General features: G+C 49.5%; 1 protein-coding gene across 2 annotated transcripts in view; it reads right to left on the minus strand.

Annotated features, from left to right (window-relative positions):
* Positions 1 to 26,075, minus strand: part of MEGF11 (multiple EGF like domains 11) — a 310,492-nt gene that overhangs the window by 249,125 nt on the left and 35,292 nt on the right. The window contains exon 1 of one of the 2 annotated variants that reach the window (XM_029952658.1): positions 4,227 to 4,386. The exons of the other annotated variant lie outside the window; for it this stretch is intronic. The gene's annotated coding sequence lies outside the window, so the exon portion shown is untranslated. Of the gene's footprint in view, positions 1 to 4,226; positions 4,387 to 26,075 lie in introns of those variants that run through there. 2 annotated transcript variants of the gene reach the window in all.

Below are 26,075 nucleotides of genomic sequence, written 5' to 3' on the forward strand. Positions count from 1 at the left end.
TGAAATGATGGGAGAAAACTCGACTTCCTAGTCTTCTGAGGAGTCCTCAGTTTCCCACCCCCTCTACCCCAGGCGTTCCTTATTTCCCAGACCAAATGCCTCTCCCAGACAGAACGGGGCACTAGGCCTGGTGGACCCCTGGTTTCCAGCAGAGAAGAGCTCCTAGCAGCCAGGGAGAGTCAGCCCAGCTCAGGAAGCCCCAGCCCCTTTCCCCCTTCTCCCTGGGAGCCAGGGCCAGAGCTCTGAGCTCCATTCACAGCAGGAAGGGGAGCAGGCTCTGGGAGGGTAGGACAAGTGGTAGGGCCCCCTCCCAACTCCATTGCTTCAGTGCCTGGCTCTCAGCCCGAAAGCAATCACAGGCACTGAGTGTCACAATGACCTACGCAGGGTTGAGGTGGGGATAGTGCAGGCAGATGCTGTAGGAACTCCCTCACCCTTCCACCTGCCGGTTCCAGGTTCCAAGGCCAAGCCTTGGCAGCCTCCTGCCTTGCCTGGATCTTTGCTCCCGGAGGCCCAGCTCTACGGCACACCTTACCTGCCAGCTCCTCCAGCTCCCCAGGGACCATGGGCCGATTGCCAGGGACGGTGAGGTAGTGACTAGTAAGCGCACTCCTGTGTCTCAGAGTCCCCAACTGTTCAATAAAAACCCACTTCGGTTTCAAGTCACACCCTTCCCTTTGATGCATCTTTAGTGCTCTCATGGGGTAGAGAGGGCTAGAAAGAGGATTCCTATTTTTCAGAGGCAAAATAAAGACACAAAAAACAGGGACAAGAGCTAGGACTGGAGCACAGACATCCCTCTCCTTTGCTTCCCAACCTCCACCTAATTCTGGATTTTTCTCTGCTGTGCAAATCACCTCCCGGCACCATGTTCCAAGGAAGAGAAAATAGAAATTATTCTGCACTTGGTTATCCAGGAGCCTGGGCTGACCCCTGACGTGTGAGGGGCCCTGGGACTCTCTGAGGACAAGGCAAGGCTCGTCCTCCCCAAACCCTCGCTCCTCAGCCCAGTAGGGGCCTGACAGTGCTTTTTTCTGGACCATTGCTGTCTCCAGGGATGTTTGAAGCCTCCACTGGTTTCTGGAAATGTCCTCTCTCTTGATAGGAGAATGCAGCCCATAGGGGCACAATCCTGTCATTAGGAGGGTAACCCCCACTGTCCTCCCACTGTGGCCTTGTGGATGCATGTGGCCCTGGGGGCAGCCAGTGGTCACAACACAGACTGCCTGCCCCCACTCTAGATGGCAGTGGTGACCAGCATTCATGATTGGCAGCTGTGACCCAGAGCCCAGGACATGAGCCCCTGGGGACCGGGCTATGGCGGGGGGGGGGGGGCAGTCCTCAGAGGAAGCCCCTTCCCCCAGTGGGAGCCCCCACCTGCTCACAGTCGCATCCTCTATGTGCCTGCCCCCCTCCTCGATCCTCTGATGGAGAACTTCCACCACACAAGATCGCCCTTCCACACTTGTTCCCTGTCGCTTTCTGCCCAGGCTCTCAACTCTTCAGGGGAAAAGGCCAGGTTTACATGGCTTCCACGTTCCCCAGACCACTGACATCTTACTTGGAGCCGAACAGGTGATCGATAAAAGCTCTTTAGTGGATGGGCTGATGGGCAGAGTAAGGCAGGTTCTCCTTGGCGTGATGAAATGCTCGTGAAAGAAACCAGCTCTGGCTCACAGTGTGATCCAAAGAAGCATTTCCTGCTCCTTTTGGCCATTGAACCCAATGCCCAGGCTGTCCCAGAAACCGGGGAGAGCACCTGCAGAATGGAGAAGGAAGGGGTCTGGGTCTTTGGAATCGGGAGCCTGGGCTCAAACTCTACTTCCGTCTTCCTCCTGTGCTCCCTGAGCAATCTGCGGCTTCTAAGCCTCAGTCACCCACACCTGGCAGGGTGGCAGCCGAGGTCACAGGAGCTCATGCACATTTAGCACCTGGCCCACAAAGATGCTCCCTAGATGCCTGCTCCCCACTACTGGGTGGCCCTGTCCAGGCCCCAGGGACAGATGTCAGAGGAGCAATGCGTGGGAATCCTTCCAACCCCAAGGATGGCCGCCCCTGGGGCCTGGCTGCCCACCAGCTCCCCAGTGGCCTGCTTCTCTGAAGACAGGTGAAAACCTCAGCCTGCTCTGACACCGGGAATGAGACAGGAAGCCCTGCAGCGCCAGCAGGCGTGGCTCAAGTAAATGATAGTGTAACCCTTGCTGCCCGAAACAACAACATCATAACTGTCAGAGCAATTTTCCACCTCAGTAGTTTAACACCTGAACTGTTGCTGCTCCCTGCTCCCCCTCCCTGGCTGGCTGGTGCTGGTGCTGGTGCTGGTGCACCCTCCTTCTCTCCCCGTGAAGCCAGCCCCACTAGCAGCTGTCTCTTCCCGAATTGAATTGAATTGAATCGTGGCAGACAGCACTTGCCCCCAAGAGCCAAGGGGCTGCAGGATTAACCAGCACCGCAGGGTCTTCAGGGAAGAGAGGAAAGGAGAAGCCCACAAGCTCACATGCCTGATCCAGCATCTGTCAACATCTGGGTTATAAATAATCCAGGTTTTTCACAGGGATTCCAGCATTACACTGTTTCTGGACCCAGTCATAAAGATGTGGTTATTCATTTGTATTTATTGGGATCATATTTAATTTCCTAGAACAAGAAGCAAAGCGCTGTTAGTGAGAGACAGAGGCACCTCTAAAATGCTGCCTGTCTGTTGGGGACCTACCATAGAAAGACACACACACACTGGGGTGACAGTCAAAATCTGTAACAACTGGTGGGGCCGTGGGACTGTTGGGACAGGAGGTACTCCTTTATTTTTTTTTTTTTAATGCTTTTTATTTATTTTTGAGAGACAGTGCAAGCAGGGGAGGGTCAGAGAAAGAGGGAGATATAGAATCTGAAACAGGCTCCAGGCTCTGAGCTAGCTGTCAGCACAGAGCCCGACGCGGGGCTCGAACTCGCAAACCGTGAGATCTGACCTGAGCCGAAGCAGACGCTTAACCGACTGAGCCACCCAGGCACCCCAGAAGGTACTCCTTTAAAGGTGATGGATCTTGGTGCAGTTTCAGGGAGGGTAGATCCCCCAGGAGAGCCTGGGGTGGCAGACAGTCTGCCCTCAGGTGGTCTGGGGCAGGAGCTCAGCAGTTTACCAATCAGTATGGAAGGAGTTCAATATTTTAACAACCATTACACACACACACACACACACACACTTTCCTTCCCTGGTTACTCCAGCAGAAACTCCCTCTTTCCCCAGGGAAGCATCAATTCACTGACAGCCAGCAAGATCCCCTTCAGGGGAAACCAAAGGCCAAATTAGGATCACAGACTCAGGATGTCAGATCTGAAGGGGTCATTGAGATGATCTTGTCCAACCCTTGGGTTGGCAGATGTGTAAACTGAGGCTGCTCAAGGTCACTCTGGGACTTAAGGACAGGGCCTATATGGGTGCTCACTGTGCTGGCTCTGTCAGTAGAAACAGACTTGCAGGTCACTGTGCTGTGCAGTAACTAGGGGGGTCAAATATACGCAGGGACGCCCAGCCTCCTGGGTCAGGGCTCAAACACAGGACCATAGAGAGAGAGAGAGTCCCTGGGCTGAAGAATGTGCCCATATCTGCCTTGGGGCGAGCGCAGGGAGAGTGGGCAGGAAAGAGGATGGTCAAACCTTAAGACAAGGGCTTTGTGAGCCTGGAAAAAAGTACACCCCGAATTTAGGATGTGATACAAACACAGGCTAAGGGGCCAGGAGTCAGATATTCATACCCTTACTGATTTCCTCTGGTCTCATGGCCTTAAGGAATATCTATTATATGCAGATCACTCCTAAATTTATCATTTTAGCCTGGGCTGTGCCTGTGAACTCTAGACAGGTTTCCACCTTCCTACTCAATCTCCCTACATGGATGTCTAATAGACATCCAAAGTTAACATGCCCAAACCTGACCTTCCCCAAAAAGCCTGCCTCTCTTACACAGAGATCACCCTTGATTCTTTTCATCATCTCTCAGAGCAATAGCCTCTTCATGGCCTCCCTTTCCATTCTTGCCCTTGACTCTATGACTTGCTTTCATGGTGATTGTGTTCTTCCAAGCAAGGGGTGGGAAAGGGTCATGGGGCCCCAGAATGGCCCCCACCAACTGAGCAAGGACTCACTTTTTTCCCACCTGGAAGGAAGCCACTGGGGCAGTAGTCAGGGAAGGAGGTGTTGATGCATCAAGAGGTCTTAATGCCTACCTATGTCTGCATTTGGGTCATATCTGGTCCCCTCAGCAAATGTGGCCTGGACTTCCAGAGTCTCCTGGTTAGAAGGAAGCTCAACATGTGGATCTTCTCACAGTGGCCCTGTGAGGAGGCTCAGTGCCTCCACTGCCAGAATCTCCCATGCCCTTGGCAGTTCTGGCTGCTGCTCCCAGCACCTTCCTACAAGCTGGTTCCACAGTACTCCATGGAATGCTCTGGCTACTCCTAGAACCTTCCCACAAAGTGGTTCCATGGTACTCCATGGAATGCTCTGGCTGCTCCTTGATACCTCCCACACACTGGTTCCATGGTACTCCGTGGAATGTTCTGGCTGCTTCTAGAAACCTCTACACACTCGTTCCACAGTACTCCATGGAATGTTCTGGCTGCTCCTAGAACCTTCCCACACATGGTACTCCATGGAATCTTCATGACAAACATCAGTCTTTTTCTCACCAGCATAACCTCGGTACAGGGCTTCAAACTGTAGACTCAGAGGGGCCAGCAACCTCTCTTTAGCAACTTGTGAATCATTGGTTCCTCTTGCCCCCTTCAGGGAGCCTCCCTTTGCATGCCCCAGGTTCCTTGCAGAGACATGGTTGGTGGCCAGGCTGTGCCCCTGTGCTCTGCCACCTCTCCCTGTGTCAGGCCAGGACAGAGCCTGGTCCCCAAGGGGGAGAATATCATTTCCTGTGTCAAGGCTCCTTCTGGCCCCTATGTTTGGGAGTAATTGGGCTTCTGTGACTGTGCACCCTTATCCCTGTCCCCTTCTTGTTCTTTCTGCCTTCATTAACCCCTGCTATCAAGCAAAACAGGAAATTCAAGTCTTCCCTGGTCCAAGGAGCTCAGAGTGGGTCATCCTAGCCTCCAGGGCCTCAGCCTGAGCCCACCCGTGTCTAAGTCAGGGCATCCCAGACATGAGTGGTATCCGAGCTGAGAGAACCTCACCATCACAGTTCAATTCCCTGTTGTCCACAGAAGAGAGTTCAGCAAGAGGAAAGGACCTGCCTGAGGTCACCGAGCCAGGGCAGAACCCCCACGCCTCAGCCCTATCCCTTCCCACGAGGCCTCGGGAGCCATGAGTTAGAGGCTTCTAGCATGAGCTCCTGCTCCTCAAGGCTCCTTCCCTTCCTCCCATGCCATGTTTCCAGGGGAAGCCCAGACCCTGAGCCAGACCCCCACTCTTCCCGCACCCTGTGACTATAGGGAAGTCATTTTGCCTTTCCAACCCTTATGACACCCTGTCTGTAGAAATAAGTCCAACGTGCCGCTCACAGATCTTAGAGGGGAGTACGTGGGATAGAAGATGAGCTAACAGCTTCCGCCTCAGAACACACGTGGCATTCACACATCACACAGGGATGAGGAATCGCTATATAAATAACGACATCTCCACAGTCAAATGCCACCACCCTCTCTCCTCAATCCCCAAGGGAGCCATCCTCTCCGCTAGCCACTTTCCTGATCACTATTCGAAGAATCGTATTCATCCTTGAATGAGAAAACAAAAACCAAACAAACACTTCTGCCCTCACTAGTCAAAGTGAGTGAAGTAGCATAAGTGTCCTGCCCCGTTGATGTCACCTCACACGCCCACATGTGTGTTACAGAGGCTAGAAGATCACACCACTGCATCACGCCAATCTGGCTACAGGAGATCAACTCTGAGTGGGGAAAGGGGTACCTTCTACACCCAGGCTTTGTGCCTGCTACTATCTCTAGCCCCACCACCAGCACCCCCTTCCCCATATGGCAGCCCTGGTCCGTTATCTCCTGCCATCTCTCCCCCCATCATCCGAATGAATGTCACTAAGAGAAGACTTTGTTAGAAGCACTTAAGCAGGACTCTCAGCCCCCCAAGCACCTGTCCTGCAGACGCCTGACAGAGGAAGATAAATATATTTATAATACACAGCAAAGTGAGTAACAAAGAATTTATAGAGTTGTCTCTGACAAAGCTGACAAGCCAGGGCTGGCAGCTTTCATCAGTTCCCAGCTGCGCCCAGGAAATGTACAGGCGTGCAGCTCTGACCTTCTGGACTGATTTCTAAAGGGAAGGTTAAAGTTTCGCCACAAAATAGGGGGCCCTTTTTCTATTACTTTAAATGCAAGAGGGGTGTGAGGTTGGATATACATGCCAACCTCTGAGGTAGTAGTGGGAGCAGGAGGATAGGATTTTATTTTAAATGAATCCCCAGATGCCTCTCTCTGAACTGTTCTGCTCTCTGGGTGAGGCTCAGCTGGCACCCCATTTGTCTGAAGAAATGCTCACTTGTGTGAATGAGCGGCAAATGGGCTGGAGATTCCAAAGATTCATGTTTGGAAAAGGGACCAAATATCGGAAATGCCTCTTTGAAACCCTGCCTTGTTTCTGTCCCCCTAACCAGAAGGATGATCAGGAACATCCAGCCTCCTGAGCTGCTGTCACCCATGGGTCTCTCATCTTCTGTGCAGAAGTCAGATGCTTCGCGAGGAAGCTGGTGAAATTTAGTTTAACTACAGCCAACTATTTAGAGTTCTCCTTCTCCAAAGGTGGGCTGCACACACACAGAGTCCCCTCTTCCCATCAGAGAGAAGCTTCTAGACCCAGCCTCAGAGCTATGTCCTCGAGGCCTGCCCACTTTGCCCCTTAGGCTGAGAACAGGACTTGGGGGTGTCAGGAAAGGTCCTCACTTTTGCAGCCCACCTCTAGGTCATGTCCTAAACCTGTCTGCATATCAAAAGCACCTGGGTTAGCATGGGAGAAGGGAGACCTAGAAGATGCAGGTTGGGGGGGGGGGTGGCACCCAATTAGCCCAAGGGAATCTGGGGAATCTCAGGAATCTCTAAGGATGCAGCCCAGGAAACCAGATTTTTTTTAAAAGTTTCTCCAAGGTCCTAATGAGCAGCCGAGTTTGGGAAGCATGGGCTTCATCAGCTCTGATAAGATGAACAGCAGAAAAATCACTGCTCCTCAAATATTTCCTTTACCTTTGGACACCTGAAATTGCCTTTTAGGGAGAGGCTCACTTTTTTTTTTTAAAGAAAGAGTACAAGTGGGGGAGGGGGACAGAGGATCCAAAGCTGGCTCTGCACTGACAGCAGCCAGCCCAATGTGGGGCTCAAACTCAGGAACCAAACCATGAGATCATGACCTGAACCTACTGAGCCATCCAGGTGCCCTGGAAAGGCCCATGTCTATAGCTCTCCCCACTCAGGTGTGAATCCACATTTTAAAACAGGCCAGATGACCAGCTCTGGTTTCAACCTAAATATTTCTAAGTCCTCCACACCCTGTGTCTCCTGAACTCTGCATTTCCCAACAAGCCTATATTGCATCTTTCTTAACAGAATGGGAGAAAAAAATTGCAAACCATATATTTGATAGGGGGGTTAATATCCAAAAGATGTAAGGAGCTCACTCACCTCAATAGCAAAAGAACAAATGATCCAGTTTTAAAATGGGCAAAGGACCAGAATAGATACCTTTCCAAAGAAGACATACAGATGGCCAACAGAGACATGAAAAGATGTTCCATATCAATAGTCATCGGGGAAATGCAAATGAAAACCACAATGTGCTATTACCTCACACCTGTCAGAGCGGCTGGTATCAAAAACACAAGAGATAACAAGTGTTGGTGAGGATGTAGAGAAAAGGAAGCCCTCATGCACTGTTGGTGGGAATGTGAATTGGTGCAGCCATTATGGAAAATACTATGGAGATTCCTCAAAAAGTTAAAACCAGAACTACCCTACAATCTAGCGATTCTACCTGTGGGTATTTATCCAAAGAAAGAAAAGCCACTATCCTGAAGAGATATCTGTACCCCATGTTCTTTGCAGCATTATTTATAATAGCCAGCATGTGGAAACAACTTAAGTGTCCATTGACAGATGAATGGATTTTAAAACTGTGAGATAGAGGGGTGCCTGGATGGCTCAGTCGGTTGAGCGTCCGACTTCAGCTCAGGTCATTATCTCACAGTTCGTGGGTTCGAGGCCCCGTGTCGGGCTCTGTGCTGACAGCTAGCTCAGAGTCTGGAGTCTGCTTCAGATTCTGTATCTCCCCCCCTCTCTCTCTGACCCTCCCCTGCTCACACTCTCTCAAAAATTTAAAAAAAAAATTTTTTTTAAACCCTGTGAGATAGATCGAGGGGCCTATCTTCCACCAGATGGCTGATGCCAGGTTGTGCTGGCATCCATGTGCCCATTCTGATATACTTTTCTTCCCATCCTTCCCCCAGAGGTGTGCCTAGGAGCCACAGAGCCCAGAGAAAGACTAAAAACTCCCCCAGGAATGAATGACTGATCTCCAGTCCTAAGGTCTGGGGCCATGTAAGTGCTTTGAATCCTTTATTTGAAGTTTAGAGGGGAAATCCTTAAAGGTTATTCAGCAGCCTGACAAGGTTCACAACTGTGGTCACTCTAGATACACTTTCTACACAACCCAGCCACCGTACCACCACCTCAGTGGGACCCTCAGTGACCTCATGGCACAGGGGAGGGTGAAGGGGGAGATTCAGGCCTGAGCCCAGATGCCAGAGGGAATACAGTGATGCTTTCACCAGACCACAAGAACAGACGTTGGGATATGGGTCTTGGTGTGACTGTACTCTGTAGGGCCCTCTGGGGGAGGTAAGTTTCTGAGAAGATGGGGGCAAGCCTTGGTGGGAAGGATTACCGGGGTCTCGCCTGGGCTGCGTTCCAGAGGGTTAAACAAGGGAGGCCACAAAGGCCCTAGAAGAGGGTGCAGCGGTCACCCAGGCCTGACACCAGCTCCCTGCAGATTAAGGTAGGTCAGACTAACTGCAATTCTTCCGAATTAGGAAAAGGCAAAAACCACACAATAAGTCTAAAAGATGTCTGATCTCTCTCGTGATGCAGTCATTCCCTCTCCCTGTTTTTCTTTGCTAACTGAACTCCACATTGTTTGTATGATAGATGGAGACCCTTACACCTCAGGAGGAGCACCAGCCTCAAAGGATGAGTTAAGATTGGTGATCTCATCCCTCCTGGCTAATGACTGGTATAAAAGTAGGCACATATCACTGTTATGGTGATAATATGTATCAAGAAGTCTGTGAGGAGAACTTCCTGTTGTAAACAAAAGGACAAAGCCTCCTAAGGAAAAGCCTTTCCTCTCTCCCCACCTCCTGTCTGGAATATGAATGTGATACCTGAGGGTGCGGCAGCCACTTTGCAATGATGAAGCAACACACCAACATGCAAAGGTTGTGGACAAAGATGATAAAGCCTAGTTCCTCACTGTGGAACCACTTGGCCAGCCGCAGATACTGAACTTCCAGGAAACTTGCTATGTGAGAAATAAATACCTCTATTTATTTCAGATACTCTAATTGGTGGGTGTAATTACTGATGTCGTTCATTCATTCATTCAACAAGTATTTGTTGAGTGCCTACTATATACCAGGTACTGTCCTCGGCACGAAAAAAAGACACACACACACACACCAACACACACACTTTTGCCCTAGAAGCACCTGTATTCCAGTGGGGAGAAGGGAGGGATAATTAATAATTAATGGAAATTAAGGGAAAATAATTAATGAGGGACACCTGGGTGGCAGTCAGTTAAGCGTCCGACTTTGACTCAGGTTGTGATCTCAGGGTTCATGGGTTTGAGCTCCATGGCAGGCTCTGCACTGACAGCTCAGATTTGGATTCTGTGTATATTCCTCACTCTCTCTAGACCTTCCCCCACTTGTGCACTCTCCTCTCTCTCTCCCTTTCAAAAGTAAATTAAAAAAACATTTAGAAATTTAAAAAAAAAGAAAAATTATGATATATATGTTACATGGTAATAAGCACTCTGGCAAAAATTCAACCAAAGAAGGGGATATGGAACGGAGGAGCTGGGCGAAGGGGTTGCACTTGACACAGAGTGGTCTGGAAGACCTCACCAAAAAGGCAGTGTTTGAGCACAGGCCTGGAGGAGGTGAGGGGGCCAGCCATGCTGGTGTCAGGGGCAGCATGGTGCAGGCAGACAGAAGAGCAGGCCAGGCCGAGGCTTGCCCACCAGGAGGACACCGCCATCCTGAAGGCAGCTTTGCAGGCTGAGGTCACAGGGCCAGGCCCTTCCGCTTATCCCCTGGGGACCTGGACAAACACCCAGAGCACAGGCTCATGAGATCCTTGAAGAATAGGAGACCCGACAGAATGGGATAAGGAGCTCAAAAGCTCCCATCAGGGCAGAGCAATGAATGGAATGGCAAAGGATGAAACACAACAGGGATAAATGTACAGGGCTTCAAAATGTGATCCACAATATCACCGGCACAGCCCTCGATGGGGAAACATGGGGCAGTCACTGAGTGAAGGAAGCCCGGGAATGTTCCATGGCAGGAGATTCAACAGAGGGATGGGTTCACTTGAAAAACTAACAGTACAATCTGCATGTACGTCTTCATGGGCCTGTTTTAAATGAGCATGCCAGCCCCTCTCTGCATCACATGGGACACTGCTGGAGGCCTGAATCCAAGTCATAAAGACTTGGATGAACTGGACTCTGCTTGGGGTGGGAGGCTGAGGGCCTCTCTGAAAAAAAACCCAGGGGGGTACCTGGGTGGTCAGTCGGTTATGTGTCCAACTTTGACTCAGGTCATGATCTCACAGTTTGTGAGTTTGAGTCCCATATTGGACTCTGTACTGACAGCTCGGAGCTTGGAGCCTGCTTCAGATTCTGTGTCTCCCTCTCTGTCCCTCCTCTGCTCACACTCTGTCTCTCTGACTCTCAAAAATAAATAAACATTTAAAAAAGAAGAAGAAAGACCTAGGGAGCTGGAGGAAGGGACACCTGGATGAACATGGATTGATTCTCTGGCAGACATTAGGTGAGTGCCTACCATGGCCAAAGTACCTCACAGATCACCAAAGTGGGGCTTTCACGCTTCAGAAAACAACCTTTGAGGGGCGCCTGGAGGACTCAGTTCATTAAGTGACTGATTTCAGCTCAGGTCATGATCTCCCAGTTTGTGGGTTTGAGCCCCATGTCAGACTCTGTGCTGACAGCTCAGAGCCTGGAGCCTGCTTCAGATTCTGTGTCTTCCTCTCTGTCCCTGCCCCTCCCCTGCTCATGCTCTGTCTCTTTCTCCCCAAAATAAGTTAAAACATTAAGAAAAAGAAAAGAAAAGAAAACAACCCCTAAAAAGAAGTATCCTTGATACCAACCACTGGACATATACATATCCACGTATATATGTAAAACAAAGGCTCCACACAGCTCTGTTTACCTTTACTTCATATGAGGTGATTGAATATTTTGTATTTTCCTATTTTCAAAAGTTAAGTTGGCATCCACTGAATTGATACAATGACCACCACTGGCTTGTCACCAGCAATGTGGAAGACCCAGAACCAAACCATAAGTGCCACAAGGTGGAACAGACAGCGTGCGAGGGGAGCAGATATCAGGGGTCAGGACTTGTGCTGAGAAGTAAGGCTGGAGAATAGGAGATTATATATGATTATATGTGATGCATATTTTATTACAGCTAATAATGATTTAGACTTAGAGAGAATGGCTTGTAGTCACTGTCTTTAAATAACGTAGGGTGGTATAGCTTCCGGAATACTATGCAGCACCGTACAGAGAACTACACCCACACACGATGTGCTGTGTCACTGAGCGCAAGAAGTCATACAGCACGTGACTGTACGATCCCATTTATATAGGGTTCAAGAATAGGCAGTGACAGTCACCTCTGGGAGGGGACATAGCATTGACTGGGAAGGGGCATGACTCACCCATCCAGGGTGAGAAGAAAAATGTTCTAGATCTTGAGCTAAGTGGGAGCCACACAGGTGTATCGATTTGGAAAAATTCACTGAGCTGTGCACTCAATGAATGAAGATTTATACACTTCACTGCTTATAAGTTATACCTCAGTAGGAAACGAAATAAAGGGGAAAATGTTTAAGGGAAAGGAAATGAAAAAAAAAAAAGAAACATGATCGAGTCACTTCTTGGGTAGAGATTAAGTTGCAAAGTCCTCATGTAAGGGAAACATTGCATACAGTCAGAATTACCCTTGCAAATCTCTTACATCACCTGTGAAGTGGAGTATATAATACACCACTGTAACATAATGTGTATACTTTCGAAGGTGGGAAAAACACTAAGTTCGACAAAGGCTAGGTCAAAGGGAAATGTTAAGGCATGGATGCCAGAGCCTGCAGCCCTCCATCTTTGCTTCCATCACATCATGTCAGGGAGCAGGGGAAAGAAGGAAAAATCTAGGGGACTCTGCCTGCCCATTCAGGCTTGTTCCATTCTGCTTTAATATTAAGCTACTATAACATGTTTTGCTATTTAAAAAAAAAAAAAAAGATTGTGGGGCAGTTGGGTGGGTCAGTCAGTTGAGCATCCGACTTTGGCTCAGGTCATGATTTCATGGTCCATGAGTTCGAGACCCACATCAGGCTCTGTGCTGACAGCTCAGAGCCTGGTGCCTGCTTCACATTTTATGTCTCCCTTTCTCTCTCTCTGCCCTTCCCCAACTCATGCTCTATCTCTCTCTGTCTCACAAAAATAAATGTTTAAAAAAATCATTTTGTTGTAGTGAGCATTGAATGAACTGGGTTCTGAAGCTAGCAGAGAGGTTAAACCAGCCATTACTTCATCTTTAAATTCCTTCTGTTTGGCCCAAAGGAAGAGAAATAAGATGGGGGTACCTTGGTGGCTCAGGCGGTTAGGGGTCTGACTCTTCTCAGCTCAGACCATGAACTCATGGTTCGTGAATTCAAGTCCCACATCCAGCTCTGCATTCACAGTGCTGAGCTTACATGGGATTCTCTTTCTCCTTCTCTCTCTGCCCCTCTCCCACTCATCCTCTCTCTCCCTCTCTCTTGAAATAAATTAACATTAAAACTATTTAATAAAAAATTAAAAGAAAAGAAATAAGATGGAAATAATAGGAAGGATCCCAGCTTAAGAGAAGAAAAAGCTCATGAGTTAAAGTGGAGGGACTCCCCAAAGATGGATGTGCTGATAAACAGGGAGCCCCTCAGCAGTGGGAGTGCATAGGTTGGACACTTGCACCAGGTGACTTTGACAGGCCCCTGCCAGCCTGGAGCTTCTGAGCTGGCCTGATCTCCTGGTCCCTGTCCTGGGCACGTCCCCTCTGCTCACAACTGCTCTGACAGTGAGATGTGTTGCTGGCTAGAGGGACTTGCCAGGAACTCCAGGTGGCTGTCCTAATAGAGGATTGCTTTGCCGCCCCTGAGGATTTACAGCCTCCCTCCTGAGTTATGGGAAGGCGGGCGGAGCCCATAAAAAGGAGCCGTCCAGGCAGTGCGGTACTCGGGGCATCAATCAGCTACAGCCTGACCACTGGAGCAGAGTGAAGATCAGTCTGCTGGTTTCTCACCTATAAATTCTTCCCTCCCACCCCGGCACAGGAGAACAGATGTGTCATATTTAAGAAGAGCTCGTGCCACCAAAACCCATAAAATACCTAAGAATAAACCAAACCAAAGAGGTGAAAAATCTATACACTGAAACTATAGAAAGCTTATGAAAGAAATTGAAGAAGATAACAAAAATGGAAAAATATTCCATGCTCATGGATTGGAAGAACAAATACTGTTAAAATGTCGCTACTACCCAAAGCAATCTACATATTCAATGCAATCCCTATCAAAATAACATCAGCATTCTTCACAGAGCTAGAACAAATAATCCTAAAATCTATATGGAACTAGAAAAGACCTAGAATAGCCAAAGCAATCCTGAAAATGAAAACCAAAGCAGGAGGCATCACAATCCAAGACTCCAAGATGTATTACAAAGCTGTAATCATCAAGTCAGTACAGTTCTGGCACAAAAACAGATACTTAGATCAATGGAACAGAATAGAGAACCCAGAAATGGACTCACAAACGTATGGCCAACTCATCTTTGACAAAGCAGGAAAGAATATCCAATGGAATAAAGACAGTCTCTTCAGCAAGTGGTGCTGGGAAAACTGGACAGCGACATGCAGAAAAATGAACCTGGACCACTCTCTTACACCATACACAAAAATAAGCTCAAAATGGATGAAAGACCTAAACGTAAGACAGGAAACCATTAAAATCCTCGAGGAAAAGCAGGCAAAAACCTCTTTGACCTCAGCCACAAAAACTTCTTACTTAACACGTCTCCAGAGGCAAAGGAAAACAAAAACAAAAATGAACTATTGGGACCTCATCAAGATAAAAAGCTCCTGCACAGCAAAGGAAACAAGCAGCAAAACTAAAAGGCAACGAACTGAATGAGAGAAGATATTTGCAAATGACATATCAGATAAAGGGTTAGTATCCAAAATCTATAAAGAATTTATCAAACTCACCCAGAAAAATAATCCAGTGAAGAAATAGGCAAAAGATATGAATAGACAATTTTCCAGAGAAAACATCCAGATGGCTAACAGCCACATGAAAAAATGCCCAACATCATTCAGCATCAGGGAAATACAAATTAATACCACAATGAGATACCACCACACACCTGTCAGAATGGCTAACATGAACCACTCAGGCAACAACAGATGTTGGTAAGGATGCAGAGAAAGAGGATCTCTTTTGCACTGCTGGTGCAAACTGGTGCAGCCGCTCTGGAAAACCGCATGGAGGTTCCTCAAAAAGTTAAAAATAGAAATACTCCTTGACCCAGCAATTGCACTACTAGGTATTTATCCAAGGGATACAGGAGTGCTGTTTCCAAGGGGCACATGCACCCCTAAAGTCTATAGCAGCACTATTGGCAATAGCCAAAGTATGGAAAGAGCCCAAATGTCCATCAATGGATGAATGGATAAAGAATATGTGGTGTATATATACAGTGGAGGATTACTCAGCAATCTAAAAGAATGAAATCTTGCCATTTGCAACAACATGGATGGAAGTAGAGGGAATCATGCTAAATGAAATAAGTAAGTCAGAGAAAGACAAATATATGACTTCATTCGTATGTGGAATTTAAGATACAAAACAGATGAACATAAGGGAAGGGAAGGAAAAATAATATAAAAACATGGAAAAGGACAAAACATAAGAGACTTTTAAATACAGAGAACTGAGGGTTGCTGGAGGGATTGTGGGAGGGGGGATGGGCTAAATGGGCAAGGGACATTAAGGAGGACACTTGTTGGGATGAGCACGGGGTGTTATACACAGGGGATGAATCACGGGAATCTACTCCTGAAATCATTATTGCACTATATGCTAACTCACTTGGATGTAAATTTAAAAAGAAAGAAAGAAAGAAAAAAGAAAAAGAATGAAAGAGAGAGAGAAGAGCTTGTGCCACAGTTTCATTCCAGGGATGCATGTGGTGGGGCAGGGAAGGGGAAGAGGCTAACAAGAAAGCAGCCCTAAATATGGCCTTCAACTGGACTCACCTGCCACCAGAGTCCCCAAACTCACCTCCCCCCAAGTCTCACCCCTAAGCAAATGGTGCTGAGTGAGATGAGAAAGGACCCTACACCCAGGAGACCCAGTGCGGCCTGAACAAAACTAAAAACACCAAGGTGGACACATCACATCTACTTCTGGAGGCTGGGAGCAGACACCCTTCCTAGATCTATTGTAGTACCAGGAAGGACTGAAGGTAGAAGTCCAATGGACAGACAGAGAAGGGCCAGACTGCCCTAAACCCAGAGTCATTGCACCACACAACTCTGTAGGCACGTTTTATACCATCGGCAATGTGAATGGAATTATGCAATGCACAGCCTGATTGGCTGTACACAGCAGTCCTGCTGGACCTATGCAAAAGGTCTTTCTTCTTGGGGATGGGGTAGTGGAGAGACCACTAAACCAAGAATTAGGGGACCTGGATTCAAGTTCTAGCCTCATCTCCAACTTGCCATGGGCAAGTACACCTTTTCTCTGAGCCTTATTTCCCACATTTATAAGATGGGGACAATAATTCCTGACCCACTGGATCTTTCTCCCCAAGTCTGACGTGTCTCTTATGGATTTTGTGGAGTTTCTGACAGATAGCAACTTTTAGAGATGGCCCTTCCAGAGTCCATTCAGATCCCAAACCCAGTCCTCAACCAGCCTTAAAAAATTACCATCATACCTTTCTAGGGGCCACACCTTTCTGGGACAGAGCCTACAAAAGCTGACAGGATTTACAGCCATGCATAAGGTGCATCATAATTCCTGAACTAAAAAGCAGTGCATTTGTCTGACAACCAGAGAGAACATTTGGAATTGGAGCTTTCCCAAAAACCCGGGGCCATCTGTTTGCCAATCCCAGGCAGGTAACTGCAGTTGCTAACAGCTGTGCCCACCAGGGAGAAGGTCTGGGGCAGGAGGTACGAAGCAGCGTCAGCCAGCTTTCCAGGCAGAGCTCGGGCTCTGACTGGCCGAGAGGCTCAGGGAACCGGCCACCTTCTCTGAGCATGTGTGGATACATCCTCTCAAACTAGAATAACACCCCTGGCCTTTCCCTCACAGCACTTTGGAAACAATATTTTCTAAAGTCCTCATTTTTCAGGAACTTGGGTTCAGCTGCTAAGAGAAATAAACGGAACGTGGAGCAGGATGACACTTTGAATCCCACCCCCGCCACCCTAAATCCCCCCCGTGATCTTCAGCAAGTGCTCTAAACCTCCTGACCTTCTGGTCTGAAGGTGGTGTGAAGTTCAGAGAGTAGGTCAAGTTCCTGGCATGAGGTGGGCATCTGCAGGTTAGCTGATCTCGTCTAAAAGCTTCAAACCACTTTACTTATGAGATTAGGGATGGCGTGTACTTGCCAGGTAGGAAAAGAGAGCTAGTCACCAACACCAGCACCAGAGAGAGAAAGGAACATTTTTTTAAACCCTCTCTCTCTGTCCTTCCCCACCCCTTCCCTCTCCTATGACCTCTGCCCTCCCCAGCTCTGCCCAATTGTCCCTGGGCCTCTCCTGGCCCTGGGCAGCCCTGCTGGGGCTTCACCCTGCCCTTCTCTCAGTCTCTGATTCTCTATGTCCCTTCCTCTTGCCTCTCTCCATGTCCCCTATCTTCCAGGCTGAGCAGAGGAGGACTTGTGGCAAAAGCCAGGAACAAAAGCTCCCAGCTCCCCTGTGGGCGCTGCAGTAATGACAGAGTGTAGGGAAGAACTCAGAAGACCAAAGGAGTGGTCTCTCTCCCTCCACCCTCCACATCCTGCCAGTCCAGAGACACCTTGCCCAGACTCAGCTCTGCACAGGAATGGCCACAGACTCCTGTGATTGGGGAAGAGACCTGGCTGAGACCTAGGACGATGCCCTTGGGAAAACCGCTTTAGATGCTGGCAGTGGCCCTGCCTGGCAAAGCAAGGGAATGCCATGAGGTCCCTTCACATCAGCATGTATCCACTTCCTGGGCAAACGGGTCCACCGCAGGCTTTAAACACTGTCAGTACAGTGACACCACCATACTTACGGCAGTGGGGCCCTGGCCCCTAAGTTCCAGATCCCTAACCACCTTCCCTCCATTGGCTAACTGGCTTCCAAACTCAACACGAACAAAACAGAACTTGGTTCTCCCTTGCTCTCCTCTGCCCCCTGGTTAGCCACCTTGTGGAGGACACCACCGTTCATTCTGCAGATGCTTCCTAGCTGGCATCTGCTTCCCCCACCCTGCAGCCAGAGACAGCTTTAAAAATATCCAACAGATCACCCTGTTCTATTGTCTAAAATTCTCCAATTCTTTCATTCACAACTGGAATAAAATCCAAATGCCCTTCCAGTCCTTGGAGGCGCCCCATGATCTAGCTCCTGCTCACCTCTCTGGGGTCATCTCACACCACCCCCTTCTGTTCTCTTTCTCCATCCTGAGGCACCTTCTATCTGTTCCTCCAGCAAGGCAGACCCCGTCCCACCTCAGGGCCTTTGGACGGGCAGTGCTTCCTGCCTGGAGAGCTGTTTCCCCAGATTTCCCCATGTCTGCCTCCTGCTCATCGTTTAAATCATTTCCAAGAAACCCTCCCTGATCCTGTCCTCACTCAGTCTGGCATCTCCAGCACCTGGCATGCTGCCTGGCACAGAGCAACCCTGGATGGATACCTGCTGAGGGAATGTGTAAGCGAAAGAAGGTATAGACTCTTACAGCTGCAGGGCAGAGAACATAGTATGTGGCTTTCTGGTTTCCTGCCATGCAGCCCATCCTCCCTCTCCTGGGCACAGTGAACTTGGTCATGGCCACGGTGGCTGCCACCAGTGTAGAGGACCGAGGGGCATCCTCTCTCTTCACGTGGACTCTGCCTCACAGCCCCAGCCCTGCCTGTCACAGCCACATGGCTTCGGTGGTCAGAGTCACAGCAGAGCTGGGCATCTCAATGTGGGCAAACAGCTCCAGGGTGATGAACCACCACTCCCACTCCTGGGATCAGAACAGGAAACCTTCCAAGTCCAGGGCCAACCAGAACAAATGAGGTGGTGCCAAAACAACCCAGAGGGGAACCCTATCCTACTGCAATGAGGTTTTAGACTCCTGGCCCACATGCCATCCCCCCACTTAATTTTTACAGCGGAAGAAAGCCTTTGGGAAGAGAGAGATCTGTCCAATGTTGCAGAGCCAGAAGAGGAGCTGAAATACCCCCCGGGAGCCCTAACTGCTAAGCAGGGCAGATTTCACTGACCTACTCCAAACACGGGTGAGTTTTCCCTGCATTGGTGCCTCTCGCCCTGGTTTCTGGCGGTGGTAGGAGGGGTGGGCAGCCACCCCCGTAACCCCAGCCTGGTTTCTGGGAGATGCAGCCTCTAGCCCTCTAGAGAGAGCACCTCCCTCAGCAGGTGAAAAGCTGCACTGCTGCCTCCCGATGAACCCCCTGCCTTCCCCCTGAGCCACGCTCCCTCCAGCAGCCAGAACAGGCTTCAGAAAGTAGCCCCGATCCTGTCGCTCCTGCGAACACCTCCTCCCCAGCTCCCTTCTGATAATAAGACCCAAATCTGCATGCTGACTCCAAGGCCAGGCAAGCTCCTGCCTACCCCAGCAGCCACCTCTGCTGCTCCTCCCCTGGCTCGTCCAATCTGGCCTCTGGCCCTTCTCGGCTCCCCCAACCCCTTTGCACTCATACTTCTCACCGCCTGGCATGCTTTTCCCTCACCCCCCTGGCCGTGGTAACTGCTGTTCATTCTCCAGACTGTGCTCCCTTCCAGACCCTGCCCAATTATCAGACGTGCCTGCTTGACATTCTGTGAACCTCTCCTTTGTGGCACTCACCACACTGTGTGTGTGTGTGTGTGTCTGTGTGTGTGTGTGTGTGTGTGTGTGCAAGCGCACATGCACACGCCTGTACACATGTGCAAGATTAGTGATGACCTCACCCTACACTGTCCAATACAGTAACCACAGGCCAGATGAGCTATTGAGCACTCGAAATGTGACTAATATGAATTCAGACGTGCTGTAAGTATAAAATACTTCCTTAGTAATTTCTATATTGATTCCTTGTTGAAATGGCAATATTTTGGATCTACCGGGTTAAATAAGATAAATTATTGTTACTTGCTCTCTTTATCTTTTTTAAAAATTTTTATTTATAGATTTATTTTGAGAGAGACAGAGAGAGCACAAGTCAGGGAAGGGAAGAGAAAGAGGGAGAGAGGGAGAGAGAGAATCCCAAGCAGGCTGTGCATTGCCAATGCAGAGCCTGATGCAGGACTTGGTCCCACAAAGCCGTGAGATCATGACCTGAGCCGAAACCAAGACTTGGACATTTAACCGACTGAGTCACCCGGGTGCCCCTCTTTTTACCTTTTTTGATGAGACTACTAGCAAACTTAAAATCACATATGTAGGGGCACCTGGGTGGCTTAGTCAGTTAAGCGTCCAACTTTAGCTCAGGTCATGATCTCACAGTTCATGGGTTTGAGCCCCATGTCGGGCTCTGTGCTGACAGCTCAGAGCCTGGAAGCTGCTTCAGATTCTATGTCACCCTGTCTCTCTCTCTGCCTCTCCCCCATTAGTGCTCTGTCTCTCTCTGTCTCTCAAAAATGAATAAAAACATTTTTTAAATTTTTAAATAAATAAAATTACATATGTAACTGGCATTTGTGATTGGCTTTGTATATTCCTTTGACTAGAGTGACCTTGTCCATGCCTGCCTCCCTCACTCTGTGCCTCTCGCACTCACAGTGCAGACTCACGGAGATAGCCAGGCCCCAGGACCTTTGAGGTCCCGCTCCTCACAGGCACTCGACACACATGTGCTGAGTGATCAAATGCCAGGTTGCCCATTGCACTTTCAGGAAGGGGAAGTGATATAAATAAGCCACCTGATCTCACTGGCTTCAGCCCCCATCCCACACCAGCCCCCCCCCACCCTCTGCCCAGCAGAGACCCAGGCCCAGATGTCTGGACTCCAGAGGCCAGGACCAGCAGAGCCAAATGTGTGAGGAAAGGACTTCCCAGCAATCAATGAGGGCAAGCAAAGCCCGTCTGTCTCTCTCTCTCTCTCTCTCGCCCCCTTACCCCCCTCAAATATCATTTCTCACAGTTTGGAATGAAACCCATTATTCCCAATTAACCTGCCGTGAACCCACAGTGCTTGCTGGCTTGCCCATAATTATTCATCCATAGTAATAGCTAAAGTAAATTCTGATGGTCTCAGCTAACACTGACATCTCCCCTGGGAAAACTTTCAAAGATGCCACGTCCTTGGTTCCTTATCTAAAGCTTCCCTGCCCCATCTTGGTTCATTTTATTTTTTATGGTTAATGTTTGAAAAGGGATCCCAGACCAGAATATCTCCATTCTGATGCCAGGTCGTTGGGTGAGACTCCGGCAGGGCTGTCCCCTACCTTCCTGCCCACAGGCAGGACAGTAGCCAGACAGGCAGTGTCCAGACCATCCGGGCAAGTCACACACAGATAATGTTTGCAATTAGAGGCTCCCTTCACCCTGCCCTCTCAGGAGCGAGGCTTCGCAAGTCCACAGAAAACATAAATCTCGTGCACAATTTATTTTAGGTTGTCAGATGTAATTTACTAAGAGACCGTCTTCCCCAAAAAATTCAGAAGAAAACCTACCTTGTCATTTTAAATTAAGTGTGGCTCCTTTTGGTTATCTTTCTATCTGGAAGGCTGCATTAAAGATTCGGCCTCTCCCCTAGCATCTCAATACTCGTAACAGTGGGGGAGAAGGCTTGAGTTAAGAACTGGGGTGGGCAATAGGGAGAGAGGGGGCAGATGGAGGAGGACCTGAGGAGAGCAATGGTGCCAAGATGATGCTTCCTTCCTGCCGCCTCTCCACCCGCAGGGGGCTTGCCCAGAGAGGAAAGCTCCCAGATGCCCAAGTTTTGCAGAGGAGACCAGCTAAGAAGGCAGTGAGTGAGTGGAGGAAGTGTGCACAAGACACTAATAACACGCCCTGAGGGTCACTTCTTCCTCCCACTAAGAGAGCAGGGTCTCTAATGGAGTAGACAATCTGAACTGAATCAACACAGTGACCCCAGTGGTTCGGGTCCCAGCCTCCCTGCCCACTGATCTTTTAGCATTCATTTGGCCTCCCTGGGCTCTAGCTTCCTGTCTATAAAATAGAGATCAAATCTTTCTTGCAAAGTGAATTAAGTTGCAAGGATAAAATGAGATAATTTTGGACAAGTGTCCAGTATCTTCTGAGGTGCTGTACAAATATCAGGGATTCAAATTATGGTCATCCCTTATAAAATGAGGGGTGGGGCGACCACAGGGGCTCTAAAAAGCCCTTACAGTGAACATTCTGGTGCCCTTGTCCCCATCGCTGTGGGGGTGGGGTGCTGAAGCCCATCTCTCTCTATCCCACCTCCCACCACCTCCTGAACCGTCCTCAGCTCACTGGAGCCCCCTCCCTGTTCAGAGCTTGTAAACCCCCCTTCCCTCCCCATATCTCTTAGTCAACAACTGATCAGTAAGGCTGACCCACTCCCGCCAGGGGATCACTCTGAGTTCTGGTTCAGACTCCAGAACCTTCCCCAGTGGGATAGGCCACAGCAGGGCTTTACCTGAGGCATCGTCCTCACTTAGCTCCTCCCCCTTCCCTACTCTGTTTCCCTCCCTACCTCTCAAGTTTCTTTCTGAAGAGCCCTCCTAAGGATGAATCATGTGTTCTGAACTCTGGTCTCAGGCTCTGCTTTCTGAGGAAGCACTGAAAATGACTCCTTCAAAGCAGAGGTGTTTGTCCTTCAAAGCCTCTGGTGCTGCTGTGGCTGCTGTTGGGGTGGGGGGACCGCAGTGCTCAGTGGGGAAGGAGGACGCCTCAGTCCGGACCCTTCAGGCCAGGCTGTACAGATACCCCATCAGTGACAGAGGAAGCCAGAAAGATGAGAGGAGCAGAAAGGCCAGGGCTGGGGGAACACTGGTCCCACTCCCGGACCACCAGGGCTGATGGAAGATGGTGAGAAAGCCCCTTGCCACAAAGTCCCCCGAGATCTGAGAACAGAGAGATCAGTGGCTCCATCACCCAAAATGAGGCTAGGATCTGTCCCAAATACAGGGACCCTAACCCTGCACTGCCAAGCGCTCTCCATGTTGGGGGGGTCTCTGGAGAGGCAATGGAGAGGTGGGAGGAGGGGAAGTCCACCTTGTCCAGGTCTCTTTTTCTAACCCAGTAAGAAGACCACATGGAGAGCACCCCCACCCCCCCACACACCCCCTCCCCTCCAGGAGGGTCACCACCTGTGGATTCACCCCCATTAGCGCTTTCTTCCAATCCCCCCACCATCACCCATCTGCTCCCCCCTTTACACCCTTTGTCAATAGCTCCTTTCACAAGGTCGTCATTACCCACTAATTGTCCAAAATCTCATTCCCTCATCCTTCTTGGTTAAGGATTGATTTAAGGAATGAGTTCAATATCCCTGCCGTCTCCAAGTGCTTATTAATTCCCGGCGCCTCCAGCTCCCTGCGCTGAGCCCCACTCACCTCGCACTGCTTCCCCCTTTACTGATTGGTAAAGCCCCGGCTTTTAGGCCTGCAGGATGGGAGGCCTAATGTGCTCTAATCTATCATTACTTCACACGGCTGGCAGAGTGACGGATGGCAGTGCTGGACGGTGCTGGGAGGGAGGTGCTCCTCTGCCTCCTCCAGGACCAGGTTCAGTCGGAAATTTGCTCCACAGGAGAATGACTGCCACCTTTCTCTGAGCCAGCAAGAGCCGAGACCCAGGATATCAGCAGGCATCAATACACCCCTGCCCCTGGCCCTGCCTCCCTCTCACAGTCTATCCCGGGACTGGAAAAGTCCACCCTGCATGTGCTAGACTGGTTGTGGCCCATTCCTTCCTTCCTGTCTGTCTGTCTGTATTTCTCTCTCTGCCCCTCCCCCACTCACACTCTATCTCTCTCTCAAAAATAAATAAACATCAAAAAATTTAAAAAGAAAATGCCAAGCCCTGGGCTACATCCAACCCCAATGAGAGACCCAAATTTCCACCAAAGCCCTCTCATTTTACAGAAGTCCTTCATTATAGAAGATGATTATTTAGTCCATGAATTTCTATTCCAGCTCCGTGAGAGGCCAGGACCTGGCTAGACCCTGGAGGTGGTCTAGCAGGGGACATAAGGAGCCAGCTCCAGCTAACAGAGCTGAGGCTGAATGACTGACTCCTCTCCTCCCCGCCTCACAGGGCAGAGACCAGTGGGGTCTAGAGGGAAGATCCCAAGCTCTGGGAGTTGTTCAGGGGCCCCAAGACCCGCCTTTCCTCTGAGACCCATGGAAGCCCTCACGCTGCAGGGGGAAGACCCCAGCCACCTGCTCCCTGCAGAGTTTGCCACAAACGAACAGCCCATCCCAGTGAATGGAGTCACCATTCCCTTTGATTTGCCAGGGGTCCTTGGTCCAGAACAGTCCCAAGGAGGACATGCCCTCCCCTAGGCCTAAGACACAAGTACACATGTGCACTCTCTGCCTGAGACAGGGTCCTCTCCCTGGGTACTTGGTGACAAGTCTCCCACTCAGGGCCTCAGGGTCTATTCCTGGCACCTCCTTCTGGTGTGGTGTCCATTATCCCACAGGGATGGGGAACTCAAGAAATCTGCCACATTCACATTACCTGGCCCAACTCCAAAGTCATCGGCAAATCCTATTCCATTGCCACCTTCAGACACAATAGGCAAATCACCCAGAAAGTCTTCCCAAAGGTCAGAACGAGGCTAGAGCTTGAACGGGGGCTGAAGGGAGAGGGATAGGGTCACTCTGTTATGGACTTCTGGGAACTGTCCCATCCCATCCCTTAAGAAGGGAATAAAGTATGTGCCCAGAGTTTAAGCAAGAGAAAACAGGCCCCAGTGAATTGAGGCAGGGTATAGAGAAAAACACTGGGCTGGAGATCCTGAGATCTGGGTCTTTAGCCAAACCCGCTATGGAGCCCTTCCCCATTCTGGCCTCTTCCATAAAAAGAGGGGATTGGATCAGTTCAGCCTTACTGCTGTAAGTGATATGATTGTGCGTTTTTCCAGGGGGAAGGAAGAAGGGTGGCCTCAGTCCTGAGGCTGCACTCCAGACAGCCAGAATTGCATCAGACCCTTCCTGAAACAGAGCCACAGGAGGGGAGCCTCACCCTGGGTGTGCCAGAGCTGCACAGCTCGTCCCAAAAGGAGTCAACGCCCTCAATCCCTGACAGAGGCCTCCTTGCCAACCTCCCCTCTCTTCTCTCAGAGGATGGGAAAGAGGATAGGCCATCCTCTTTCAAGCCTGAATTATCTAGAACTGTACTGTCCAACCTGGCAGCCAGGTGTGGCTATTTAAACCTAAGTAAATCATAATCCAATTAAATTTAGAGCTCAGATCCTCCATCACACCAGCCGCATTTCGAGTGCTCAACAGCCACACGTGGGCCGTGGGTTCCATATTGCACAGTGCAGACACAGAGCATTTCTGTCACTGCAGAAAGTTCTAGAAGCTCACCTTTGTTTCTACAAGGTGCTTCCTCCGGTGTCCCTAATTCCTTCCTGCCACAGAGTCAGCCCACTTGTTCCAGTCCTCTGCTCTAGGGGAGGATCGTGGGCGGTTTTGAATGGAGATTCACCACAAGTGACGATGGGGGTAGGGGTTCTTGTTTGCCTGGCCCTGGACACTCCAGTCTCCCACCAGAATCTGAGACAAACATAGTCAAGTTAACAATCCTCTGGCACCCGAGAGTGGTTACAGACATTAAGCTTCAAACAATGACAGTAATCTCTGACCATCCCTCAGCCATCCACCTCCCCACTCCCCATTTGAACTGGCCCTTGCTAATTCCCACTGTCCAAGGATACCAAACCTTGAGAAGGGGTAGACGAGAAAGAGCCAGAGAACATTTCAAGATTCGGGAGATTTCTACCGACATGATTCAAGGGAGCTCAGAAAACCCCCAGGGATCATTTTGAGGTCCTCATCTTTCCAGAAGTTATTCTTAGATAGGGCTGGGGAAATCCCCCAAGGGGTTAAAAGCCAAGAAAATAGCTTCTCTGACAGCACTGGAGCCTGGAGTGGGGGAGGGGGAATCAGACAGCTGAATGGGTTATCTAGAAATTACAAGAGGCTTTTAAAAGTAGAAAACTTAGCATACGTCAAGCCCATAATGTATAGACCATAATTATTTTCCACTGAATTTTTTTGTGTTTAATTTTGTGGCGACTGTCCCCTTTTATATCATGTACTCTGCCATCACTCTTCTCTTCTCTTAATATGCACAGTAATCCCTCTCCCCTTGTGTCACATAGTCAATAATTCCCATCCTCTGGTTCCAGGGCACGCGCGATGAGGGGAATATCACATTTTAAACTGGTAACAGCTGTGTTTTTGTTTTTTTCAATTTCACCTCCACTGATGGCTTGTAAATATCGTGAGTTCCAAAAAGCAAACACGGGGAGCCCTGTCTGCCCTGTTCCCCAACTCAATGGCCTTTTTGAGGGCTCTTCTCTGAGGA

The sequence above is a fragment of the Suricata suricatta genome, chromosome 9, assembly GCF_006229205.1.
Source record: "Suricata suricatta isolate VVHF042 chromosome 9, meerkat_22Aug2017_6uvM2_HiC, whole genome shotgun sequence".
Classification (NCBI taxonomy): Eukaryota; Metazoa; Chordata; class Mammalia; order Carnivora; family Herpestidae; genus Suricata; species Suricata suricatta.